Source organism: Chanodichthys erythropterus, chromosome 3 (assembly GCF_024489055.1).
Source record: "Chanodichthys erythropterus isolate Z2021 chromosome 3, ASM2448905v1, whole genome shotgun sequence".
Taxonomy (NCBI): Eukaryota; Metazoa; Chordata; class Actinopteri; order Cypriniformes; family Xenocyprididae; genus Chanodichthys; species Chanodichthys erythropterus.
In genome coordinates, this window is record NC_090223.1 from 15702249 (window position 1) to 15715799 (window position 13551).

At 38.6% G+C, this 13551-nt stretch overlaps 1 protein-coding gene across 4 annotated transcripts in view; it reads right to left on the reverse strand.

Annotated features, from left to right (window-relative positions):
- Positions 1 to 6598, reverse strand: part of LOC137017171 (myosin-9-like) — a 60926-nt gene extending 54328 nt beyond the window's left edge. For 3 of the 4 annotated variants that reach the window (XM_067381154.1, XM_067381152.1, XM_067381156.1), the window contains exon 1: positions 6388 to 6598. The gene's annotated coding sequence lies outside the window, so the exon portion shown is untranslated. Of the gene's footprint in view, positions 1 to 6148; positions 6303 to 6387 lie in introns of those variants that run through there. The other variant, XM_067381153.1, reaches the window with a different exon arrangement.
- Between the last annotated feature and the right edge of the window lie 6953 nt (positions 6599 to 13551).

Consider the following 13551-nt stretch of genomic DNA (forward strand, 5'->3'; position numbering starts at 1 on the left):
TTTAACATCACAGTTTTGAAAAAGCCGTATCAGTAACACTAAACCAGATTTTGATCATATTTCTTTATAACATCAGGAGACGGTTAATCTCAGACTGGAGTAAGTAAATATTTATGAGCATCTTTATCTGTAAATCCCGTCGCTTTGATTCGGTGGTTTTGCATCTTATCTCGCTCTGCTTATCTGCGTTTGATGACGCCACACCCAATGAAATCAAAGCTCAAAGTCCAGCTCTAAACAGACCCTGACCCGTCCCGCCCGGACCAGGACGGCGATCGGTAGTTACTGATGAACCAGACAACGTGCTTCTGGCTATTAACCCGACTCAATTAGTTCAAGACAAAACCAGCCGAGCTTAATAAAACCTCTGATCCGGCTCCAGGAAATAGCCAGAACGGGTTTTCCCTGCGAAGACAGACACAGTTTATTCTGAGCCACCATCGTTTCTGCAACAGGAAGTGACATCATGAGCCTGGCAATCAGCCAATCAGCAGACGGAAAGAGTCTGCAGTGCATCATAATGCAGTCATGCAGCAAATCATGCGCTAAACGACACGGATGGCGAAACCAGACCTTTATTCACATGTTAATACGGCCAGCAAACAACCAGGACGTGGCTCTTTACTGAGCGCTTTGTTTGTCTGGATATCAGCTCTCGTTCGCTCATTTCCTGTGATTGTTGCGTTCTCCAACTACGCAGGTGCATTATGGGAAGAGCTGTTAGATAGGAAAGAAAAGAAAACCAAAAAAGGAAAAGGAGGATGAGGAGAAATAGTTTGGACACTCCCTGAAGACTCCAAACAGCAGCAGTGTAAAATGTAAAAAACGAGACGGACTTCACTGCGGAAGAATTTTCCCATTCAAAAGGGGGGGAAAAAATTATTTGAAAAGCAAGACACGGTACAAGAATGTGATATATTTCACCTAAAATGATCACTCTGGCATCATTTACTCACCCTCATGTCGTTCCAAACCTCTTCTTTAGGACATAAAAGGAGATGTTCTGAAGAACATTGGGGTCGAAACAGCTTTGGACCCCATTGACTTTCAAAATCTCTTCTTTTGTGTGCCATTTAGTTATTAATAGCAAAAATACATGGTTTAAAATGTATTTATTCATTATTATTTCATTTTAAATAATATTTAAACATTTTTAAAAAATTAAAAAGAATATTAGTTTTATTATTTATTAATTTATTAGTATTTATTTATTTATTTATTTATTTGCATAATGCATTTATATATGCATACAAAGCATAATGCATATATAAGTTAAACATAATAATAAATTAGTCCAAATCTCTAAAGAAAGAAGAATCTGATAATCAGCTAAGACAGACAAGACAGAAACAGTTATGATCTCTGCTATTTCTGAAAAATAATTATAACAAACCATAAATAATACACATAATTAACATCGAGACATTCTTTGAAATGTTCCACTGAAGTCATTTGATTATTAATAATAAATGTGCATTAATTTATTATTTATGTATTATTTAAAAATATATTTAAATTACATTTAATTAACTTAATTTATTAATTTCTAATAATGTATTTAATAATATTAACATCGGGGTCGAAACAGGTTTGGAAGGACATTCTTCAAAATATCTTCTTTTGTGCTCCATATAGTAAAAAGTACATTATTTATTATTCATTATTATTATTAATTAATTTTTAAATACATTTAAACTAGCATTTTGTTAATTTAATAAAATATGTATCATTTATCTATTTTTTTAATAATAAAATATATTACATATAAATTAATAATAATAAATATAAAGAAAAAAAAACAAGACTATTTCTGAAAAATAATCATAACTAACCATAAATAATAAATATAATAAACACTGAGTCATTCTTTGAAATGTTCCACTGAAGTAATGATTATTAATAATAAATGTGCGTTAATTTATTATTTAATTATTTATTATTTAAAAAAAGATTAGAGGTACATTTTATGAATTTAATTTAATATATTTATAAGTTAAGCTACTAGTAATATGTATTGTATAATAATTTAATTAGAAAATAAATTAATGTTTTACATATATTTATTTAATAATAATGAAATATAAGATACATATAAATATATAGTAATAAACATAAATATATACATTATTATATTTGATAATACAACATGACTCCGACACTGAATTCCTGCACGTCTAAATCGTAAGAGTCAAATGATCAAAGAAGACCACACTGAAACACATAATCTCTGATATTTCTAAAAAATATATTATAATAAATAACCATAAATAATAAACATATTTAACATTCTTCTAAATATCTTCCTATAACCTCTTCTGAGCAAGAAAGCAAGTGACATGAGGGTCAGTAAATGAGGACAGAATGGTCATTTTAAGGTGAACTATCCCTTTAATGAGCCATGCATCCCATGAAGCACTGCAAATGATGTAATCGCATAAAACAACAATGCTCTATGGAGAGAAACAAAGGGATTTTTTACATCCAGAACTGGACTGCAGAAAACACAGAGAAATCACAGGGTAAGATCAGAGGAAATAACATTAATCACCATGGAGATCAGAGGCCAGGTGGATGACATCATACTGGCGAGACACGATCGCTCATCACTAACCTCGCACCTGAACGTGACCTCATTCAGACACGCCAGCTGCATCCATCAAACCCTGCAGCCATTCGCGCACTCTACCCACAATGCCACGGGCTCTGAATGCAGGATAAACAACACCTGAAGCTCAATAAAGTCCTGCAAGTCCACACCTGTTCATCACACCAGTATTCCTGTGGATTAACATCAATCGGCCCGCGGCCATTTTCCCTCCACTGATCCCAGCAAAGCTAACAAAAATATGGAACGCTCCCATTAAGTTATGAAAACGTTGACTGATCTCTAAACACTCAAAAATATTTAAAAAATGCTTTTTTTCTTGGTTATTCGAATGTTAAGCGAAAGTTAACATTTTGAAAACATTATTGGAATGTTACTTTAGAATGTTCTGAGCATTCCGAAACAAGATGTAACATTAAAAAAAAAAACATTAGACGAACATTCCATGAGTGATGTATAGATTAAGGCTGTAACCATTAAATTTAATTATATGTAGAGGATTTTAACTGTGACAAGATGATTGACAGGGTAGTTTAAACCGTTACAAGTTACGTAACTGAGCAACAGAATGTCCGTTAAAGACGCAATTATGACGAGGCAATTATGAAGTATGTACTTTTTCTTTACAAAAACAGTACATATTTTTAGGACGTAGTATAAGTAGGCGAATTGGGATGCAGCACAGTCTTGAACATTGAGGGGGGACCAATTTTTCATAAAGCTAAAAAAAAGAACCGTGAAAGAAATTCAAAGTCTAATTCTAGTTGAGAAATAATCGTTTTGTAAATAATATTTGCATTCAATGCATTTGTATTTGTAGTTTGCATCACTGGATGCCGGTCATAAAACATTCAACGTATTATATGTTTCGCTATTTACCTCACTCTTTCAACGTTAAACTGACCCTTCGCGCTGGAATTCACGCTCTGCTTCCGTAAACAGTAAACCCCGCCTACTTTGATTTGATCGGCCATCTCAATCATTTTGATATTGACGAGCGCTGTTAAACCGCTGAGGCAGAACAGACTGAAAATTGTACCTTTTTATTATCCTAATTTCGTGCAATAATTTCAAATATTGTGTGTGGGGGGATTATTGGGGTACTCGTCTCCCTCAATGTCTATGGTGGTTACGGCACTGGTATAGATAATGTTTTTGTGCTAACGCTTTGAGAACATTAATAAAACCAGATAACTGAACAAATGTTAAGAACGTTAATAACGTTTGTTCGGAACTTTGAGAGAACTTTGTCCGAATGTGTTGAGAACTTATTTTTTTACCCTATTCACCCTATTCTCACCTTAATATTTCTATCGTAAAACATTTAACGTATTATAATGTTTCGCTATTTACCTCACTCTTTCAACGTTAAACTGACGCTTCGTGCTGGAATTCACGCTCTGCTTCCGTAAACAGTAAACCCCGCCTACTTTGATTTGATTGGCCATCTCAATCATTTCAGACCAGACTAAAAATGTAACTTTTTTGTCTTCCTAACATCATACAGAGCACTGCGTAATTTATAGTGCGAGAATTTCAAATATGGGGAGGGGGGCAGTTTGGCCATTTGTAATTATTGGGAGGACTTGTAGTGGCAATAGTGGTTACGGCCCTGGTATAGATGATGTTTTTGTGCCAATGCTTTGAGAACGTTATTAAAGACCAGATAACTTTGAACAAACGTTCTGTTAACGTTACTGGAAGGCTGATTGTTCGTAACTTTGCCAGAAAGTTCTGAGAACATTCCCTGTTAGCCGGGACAGTCGCTCAAACACTTACTCTCAGGAAACGGAGTGGTTTAACTCACGAGTCTCCTGAGGAAAAGTGCATGCGGAAAGATGGCGGTGAATGATAATGCAAAACTCTTTAGGAGATCCACAGCAGCCTAAAGAAGTAAATGTTTATTGATCATGGCTGTTTATTTTTCATATTGCTGTTGTCACTGTTTTATAAAAGCAACATGAAACTAATTTTACCATGATTTACAGTGGGACTAAGAGCCTCTGAACATGGTAAAAATCACTGCAATACATGTCTTCCTATTGCTTATTGCTTTACTATACACTGAAAACACACAATTATGCTGAAAATGCTTTAGTTTGTCACGTTAAAATACATCCAGCGCATAATATGTTACTTAAATATGGTTATTTTGCATTTTTAAGCCAATTTGCATTTCAAAATGTCCTAATCTTTGACTTTGAGATATAAAATGGTGGTTGTCATTGCTTCTGGCTGTATATTGTACATTTTGGCAAATAGGTCCACGTATTTCATGCATTTAGATCCTCCTGGGAAGTTTGAATAGTAGCTATTTATGAGTTGGGAAGACGTAATTACGACATCAGGTGTGGTCAAATCACTTTGTGCATTCAAGAAAGGGCATTCCAACAAATTTACTGTCAACTACAGACGTGGCATCCGTTGTGCCGGTCATGTTTTCTCACTGGCACACCCTCAAGAAAATTGTCTCCCACTTGTAATTACAACGTTCAACTAATAAATATGATATTTTGATGTGGCTTGCACCAGTATTGTGCAGTAGTAGTATTCCCAAACATAACATGTGAGGGTTAACAAACGAGAACAACTAAAACAAAATGCAGAATAAGACCAGCATGTGCTTTAATGGGTCACAGCGTCCTAGACACACTCCCTGGCAGAAAACCAGGTCACACACACACACAGTCTTCTAAGAAAGTGAAACTGGTTAGACTATGTCAATAATACCTGCAATATTTGCAGATTATGTGTGATTTAAACTACACCACAACGAAATCAAATCAGTACATGAACGTTGAGCTGACGTCATCGCGTGAACGAGCTGTCAATCCCTAAATGACTAACTTCAGTTCTTCATGAACATCCTGTTCGTTTTCTTGTCATTGTGAAGGCCAAACAATAGGTGTGGTGAAAACAATCAGATTACAATAAATAAAGTTGAATATTTATGAAAGCTATTTTACAGACAATCTTCTTTTAAGTACAACAGAGTTGACAATGTACTGCAAAGTCGGCACGAGCTCGCGCAGCGCGCTCCCAGGAAGACCGTGTGCGCGCTTTGCAAATATTAACTGTCTAATGTATGTTTCTTGCAGCCTCTGCTGAATATTATACAGTTTTAGAAAGCGAGCGCGGGCGCACTGAGCGAGGCCGCGCTCATCGAACTTTGAGAGCGCGCTCGCGCTCCGCGTAACCTATTTGTAACCGTCGCCAACTTGCCAGAACTCCCTGAAAGTGTCAGAAACCTTTCCGGACCTCCCATGCGCGTTCATATTTGTCTACTCAGGTAAGTACCCGCTAATTCAGCTTTGTCCTGAAGCTCGGGCGGAACGGAAAACGCGCCGCTCGGCCCAGTTTAACGCGAGCAATGACGTAATGAGCGCCCGTGAAACGTCACTCGCCACTATAACATCATGCTCACTTCTCACTTTACTCGACTCCGTGTAAATAACGTCTTCTGTCGCGTTTTAACGCGCCGGAGACCACGTTAAGGCCCGCGCGAGCCGGTGCTCCTGTGCTCGAGCACTTCCTGAAACTCACCTCGCGTCTATTGTAGCCGATCTGACGCGTCACCGCAGGTTATCAGTTCCCGTTCGCACGAAATAAAGATGAAGCGTGAAGATTTCAAGCTCGGAAGTTTGAATGTGCTGCAAAATCAGGTCGCGTCAGTGAGGTCCCACCCAGCGGCGCGCTGCGCGCTTCCTGCTTCACTTCGCGGCGTCTGAATGGAGCTGCGGAATGAACGTAACGATCAACCCGGTACCGTGCGGCTGGTTTACCTGCTAATCAGATGCAGACGCTCGGAGTTCAGGGGGGATGGTTGTCAAAAACTCCAGGGACTCAGTGTGGATCCGTGTCGCTGCAGTCCAAACTTCAATTTTCAATCCGCAGCAACTGCGCACAAGTTCGCTCCGTTCTCTCTTTTCTCTTTTTTTTTTCTCCTTTCTTTCTCTTCCCTCCCTCTTCCACTCGGTTAGTTGAACTCCGTCCTGCTGTAATGGTTCGGGGTGCGGTCCCGATATGGGGCGGGACCTGTGCTGCGCATCACCGCCCCAAGCCCCGCCCCTCCTCCAATAACAGCCCGCTCGCTCTGCATTCCCAAGGGCTTCGGCCAATCACAAGTGGCGCGTGGGCGTGTCGGAGCGGTAAAGTTCGCGTCAGAGGGTGAACTTGAAATAGTTGGGCCGCAGGGGCCCGTATGTGTGTTTAATGTCTGAGGTATGTGCGCGACTTTTGGGCTTTTGTGACCATATAAGTCGCCGGACCGTGTTTACACACACACACACACACACATAGAGGAATGTCTGGAATCAGGAAATTTCCTCACAAATACTTTCTTTTAATAAATAATGAGTGGCAGTGTTGACTTGCATTCCACAATATGAAGCGTTTATTTTACTATTTTCATTCAAATATTTTTGTTTATATGGTTTATTTTACTATTTTAAAAGTTTGTTTTTTATCTTATCACAGATCTCTCTCTCACACACACTATAAAAATGTTGTGCTTAAAACAACCCAAGTTGGGTTGCATGGACAAACCCTGCGGATGCCCAACCTGCTGGACAGTTTTATTTAACCAAACTATTGTTTAAAAATGACTATATGGCTGGCTTAAAATGAACCCAAAATAGGTTGGAAATTAAAAATCAGTCACATAATTGAGGCAACCATAATAATCAAAAGGTGAACGTTTCTTAATAAGCAATTTAATAAATGTTTGTTTAATTATTACTTATTAAGCGTATTAATAAATGTTAACTTCCAACATACTGTGGGTTTATTTCAAGCAAGCAATACAGTCATTTTTAAACAATATTGCATTAAATAAAACTACCCAGCAGTTTGGGCAAACATTTAACCCAACCGCTGGGTTTATTTTCAACCCAAATTGGGTTGTTTTTTTCTTATGGGTTTGTATGTATTGTTTTATTATTGAAATACAATTAAATATTTTTATTAGCATTTTATTATTTTTATTGTCATATTAAATTCTGAATATTTAAACAGGATTAACTGCCATCTCAGTATTCAAATACAAACTTACACTCACCAAAACATCCCAAACAAGAAAAATATTAAAGATAAAATCTCACAAACATGCAAAACCCGAATGATATCTGCACATCTCGGTGTACATGCAAAAATAAATATATGTGAAAGCTGCTTGTCTGCTTTATTATATATTTTGTGTAGTGCGTTTTACTGTCACTTATTTATGTATACAATCCAAATGTATATGACATATTGGAATATTTCTCATATAAGTTGCTTTGAATACTAATTGAACACACATAAATGCAAATGTGTGCTTACAGGAAAGACTGTCACAGATTGTCTCTCATGCAAAACCCAAAGACGCGTAAACACGCGCATGCATGAATGATCCCATGCGGGAGACTGGAGAGTCTCCCGGCTGCATGCTTCACTGAAGTATCTGAGGAATGCGGAATGATGTCCAGGGAAAGGGACGTAAAAATCCTGCCGGGAGACTTTTATCAGCACGTAAGGAATGTTTGTGGAAGCCTCCAGTCGCCCTGAATCATCACTTATAACTCTCCACTCGGGAACGGAGCGATGTGTTGGAAAAATCAATGCGTCGCTGCAGCGTCTCTCTCTCTGCTGATTGGGCAACTAGAGGAATTTCGAACGCAAAGTCAAAGGTCTCTAGCTGAGCGATACCAGATGCAGAGAGACAGACAGAGGGAGAGAGAGACAGATTACCAAATAAGGTCACTTCTGACCTCTCTCTCTCCTCCTCCTCCCGTAGTTTGACCCGCTCGGCTCCTGATGTGTGCCGCCCGGTCTGGGTGTGTCCCGGCCGCTGGGTGTGTTCACACAAACGTTCACTGTGAATGCATTCATGCAACGTCTACAGTGTGTGTACAACCTTTGTGCTTGCTGTATTTGTGAGAAAACTACCAGAGATGAGTTTTTTTAATGTCTGTTGTAACACAAGCTAAAATTGTTTAGGCGACCCAACGCTGTGTTCCCATGATCCTTTCTCATGACTGAGGTTCTAGGCGCTTGTGTTTGTCCTTAAATGGCTCCAAACAAAACCTCAAAATAATTAAAAACAGCAGCATCAACAAAAGAGCAAGAGCAGGCCAGCGTGAAGGCGATGCATCCTGTCCTCCCGCCCACTTTCCTCCAATCAGAGCGCAGGAACCATCAATCGATAAGGCGTTTGTTGACTCACTCGCTTCGGGAATGTTCTTGAGAAGTTCCTTTTATTGTGAAATTTTCTCCTTTGTCAGCCTCCCTCACACTAGAAATAACACATTACTCACAGCTAAGAATGAGAAGTGTGAAGTTAAGAGTGTATCAGACTCAAACAGTGTTTAAATGACAAATAATGCATATTCAAACAACATATTTACTGTAAACACCGACTAGATTAGAGGTATTTAGTGTCTCCCACACACACACATACTTCGCTTAGCTAACTTAGCTATTAGCTTTTACTTTATAGATAATTTCTATAGCCTATAAGAGCTTATTAAATTTTTTTTTCAATTGGTTTGCACTGAAAGGGAATAAGAATGAATGTGAAATTGTAAAAAAAATAATGCTTTTATATTAAAGGCACACTATGTATTTTTTCTCCACTAGAGGTCGCTTATTCAAAAGAAAGGCGTAGCTTGATGACACCGAGATTGAGTGTGGACTTCAGGTCTACAGTTGGTGGAAAAGAATCCCACGGGACTCGGACAGAAATCATGTTCATGGATGAGATAATTAACATCCCTATACTGTAGTATAGGGATGTGACGGTGAGAAAATGTTCCCACCCGTTAATCAACATGTGACAACACTAGTAATACCCAGTGCCCAAGGAAGTCGACCGGAAGTTGAAGTCGGCCGGGTGCCGCCATCTTGTAGCAGAACTTCACTTGCGTTAGCATCCCATTGACTCCCATTCATTTTGGCGTCACTTTGACAGCGAATAACTTTACATCTGAGGCGTTTAAAGACTCCATTTGTCCATTATTTATTTCTAAAGATACACAACAATGTATAAAGGGCTCCATTACCTTCTATGTTACATTATGGCCCCGTAGAAACAGTTTTTGTAAAAATAGGCTAACGATTGTGTCATAACCACTCGACTCTCTGTCGCACAGTAGAGAAATTACCGTACAGACAGGAGGAGAAGCTCGCAGACAATAGTATGCATTAACTTAATATGGCGTTCTGGCGTTACATTTTAAAATACTATACAAAATAATTAATCAGAATACTTACTCCTGCTCACTCACGCCAAAGAACTCCCCGCTCAAGCTCGCCGTCTCTGCAAGATTAACGATGGCAGTTTGCACGCACAGCTACTAGAAGATTTACATCTGTCAGACAGGTTGCGGACGTCATCAAGCTTAGTTTGAGTCTGCGCGTCAGAAACGGAAGTGCTAAAAATCGCTAAAAATGGGCTTCACTTGTCTCAATTGAGTTCCAATGGGGTCGCGGTGTCCATTTCTTTTACTGTCTATGGTAATACCGGTGTCAAACCGCTTATGGGGCTGTTCACATTTCGCATCTAAAAACACGTGTAGAGCATCACCAAACGAATGGTGGGTTACTATAACTAAAAAACACTCAACAAAACTGAAATTTTGGTATAATTTGTGTGTGTTATGGTTCGTTAAGAGCAGAAGAGAACTCGATACTGGTGTGCGTTGTGTGTGTGTGTCACATAGGCAGGACATTCACAGACAGCACGTTCTCTTTTGCTTTGTCACGCTTTAAAAGCATTAGCATGAATAAGACCTTGATCATATAATGCAGAAAATGGATACTACGTTAATTGCATTAAATGCAAATATTTTTAATGTGTTAAAGTAAAAAAAAAAAAAATTGGCCTCAGTGCTGCGGTGGTGAAACCGGTAACTGAACACCGGTAACACCAGTAACACTGACTACCGTAGCAAGCCTACTGTAGTATGAAGCAGAGCAGGGCGAGTGCTGTGTGAGCAAAAACGAGGCCGTTGGAGCGATTGCTAATGAGAGACAAGCGCAACACATGGCTTGAGAGCAGCAAAACTTTTGTTATGCTGCAGTCGGCGCTTCCGCTTCTTCTGGTCAAACGTATGTGGGGTAACGCAGCATTGTTAATCATATTAGATATTGTCTGAGTGTTGAAAGTTGATATACTTTGTGCATTTGCTTGGCGGCTGCTATGAGACACTTATCACACTGCAGTAAGATAGATCAATATTAGGCATGCTTAAACATGGTACTCGCGGTAAATCAAGAAAACAAGATTTAAACAATAAGACTTACTGTGTTGAGCTATATAACATAATTCGTTTTCTGTTGATGAATGTATCCAAACAGTTGCTCACCTGTCTAATAAAACATATTATTATTAAAGTGTCTTCAGTGTTTCAATGGTTTCTACAAAATTAAACCAGAAATCAAGGGTAACGCAGGTATGATGCATAGACAGTAAAAGAAATGGACACCGCGACCCCATTGGAACTCAACTGAGACAAGTGAAGCCCATTTTTAGCGATTTTTAGCACTTCCGTTTCTGACGCGCAGACTCAAACTAAGCTTGATGACGTCCGCAACCTGTCTGACAGATGTAAATCTTCTAGTAGCTGTGCGTGAAAACTGCCATCGTTAATCTTGCAGAGACGGCGAGCTTGAGCGGGGAGTTCTTTGGCGTGAGTGAGCAGGAGTAAGTATCCTGATTAATTAGTTTGTATAGTATTTTAAAATGTAACGCCAGTACGCCATATTAAGTTAATGCATACTATTGCCTGTGAGCTTCTCCTCCTGTCTGTACGGTAATTTCTCTACTGTGCGACAGAGAGTCGAGTGGTTATGATGCAATCGTTAGCCTATTTTTACAAAAACTGTTTCTACGGGGCCATAATGTAACATAGAAGGTAATGGAGCCCTTTATACATTGTTGTGTATCTTTAGAAATAAATTATGGACACATGGAGTCTTTAAACGCCTCAGATGTAAAGTTATTCACTGTCAAGGTGACACCAAAATGAATGGGAGGCACAATCTTACATATTGTGCCTTTAAATCAATCAACCAATAAATAAATTTAAAAAATAAAAAAACGAGAATTTTAGCACTTCCTGTTCCATAGTCCTGAAGTCAATCGCTCCATATAATAATCTAAAAGCCAATGAAAAAATCCTATTGTTAATGTCACCGCAGCTCTATTTCATTGGCTGTTGTTCACCGTTTCCCCCTCACACTTGAAGACTTGATGGTCAGGTTTGAAACAAGTGTATGAGAACTGTCGTAAATTTTGCGACTAGTCCGTGCGCGTGTTGATTTCTACTTGTCACACAATGCGACGAGCTTGAGTGTTGTAATGACTGTTGTTTTCAGGTAAATATATACACACCTTATCATCACTATAGCATCTGAGGTATGCAGCATAGCAAGAACAACACGAATAAGCACACTTTTACTTTTCAAGAGCCTGACATAAAAAAATCATTAAACGTGAGTAAGGGAAAAGTGACGGAGTGTGAAAGTAACGAGAGCGCAGAGGAATTCTGCAGCGGCGTTTGTTCGGCGTGTCTCACTGGCGCTGTCTTTTTGCCTTATATGGTCACAGTGAGAGAGAGAGAGAGGGAGAGAGAGAGGTGGAGGTGTGGTCTATTGTTGTAGAGCGGAAGAGGTGTTGAGTTTCGCTATTCCGTCATTTCTTTCACCTTAGGCCCTGTTGTTTGTCGCTCGCAGACAGCAGGTCTCAGTAACGCAAACAATACGCCTTTCAGCAGCTCATTTACCACTTCCCAGTCTTCTCAGACTACTGTACATGGGGAGATCTGTGACTTATCCAGCACTTCATACTCTGACAAAAGCGTCAGGTTAATCAGAAAATCTAAAAACAAGAAATTAAGACGAGTTTTTGATAGATAACTACAACCCATTTTTGTTTAGTGAAATAAAATAAAGGCTAACTGCAAATATATAAATATAACATAAATGTAAACCTTTTTTTTTTTCATTTCAAGACTAAAACAGAAATAAAATAATAATAATAAACGTTTAAAACATTTAAATAAAATATTAATGTAAGTATGAATAAAAAACTATAACAGTATCTCAATGACAGACTGATAAAATAACACTGTGCTCCGCACGATCTTTTGAGAGGAAGTGCTTGTGGCTGATGTGACGTGATGATGTCATGTGCGGTCAGGTAATGGCAGGCTGTCATTGGTGGGCTGGAGTTCTGCTGGATGACATCATGCGGCAAGAACAACCGCAGCGCAGATGTTTGAGGAAGACGGACAGTGTGACGTCATGCCTTCTTGGCAGGATATATGTCACTTAACATATATATATATATATATATATATCCTCACAAGAGACACAACTCATCTCTATAGAGTTTGTTGCTTTTCAGTTCTTATTGACACTTTATAATTGACATTATATTGCAGTATGTCACACAAAACACACGGTCTATTATCTCAAAAGGGCAAGAAAACAGCATTTGTTGATATAACGGTGGCAGACCATTATGAGCTTGCGTAAAACACACCTGGAGGATTGCATCACTGCACTGCAATATGAGAAAAATGGTATTTGCGACCGACCGTAACCTGTTTCAGGCACGCAGCTTTCCCATATCTTGATGACAGACAGGTATATGAAATAATCCCACAGTAGTTATTTAGGTCATGAATCCTTCAGTTAAAAAGAGCCTCGGGCTGAACTAAAACAAGACCTGGAGATCTCTCTAGAGATTCACACACACGCTACACAAACACACTGATTATATCAACCATTATCTCATATAGGGTGAAGTCAGCTAAAATGGGCCACGTTTTAGTAAATGACTTGTAATACCAAGCTATTCATGAGATCTAATGATATTTTTATAAATTAGCATGGGTCTCTTAAATATATATGTATTTTTTTTAAATGTGAAAAAGTATAATTGTTTTAAAATGATGAGTTAGAGT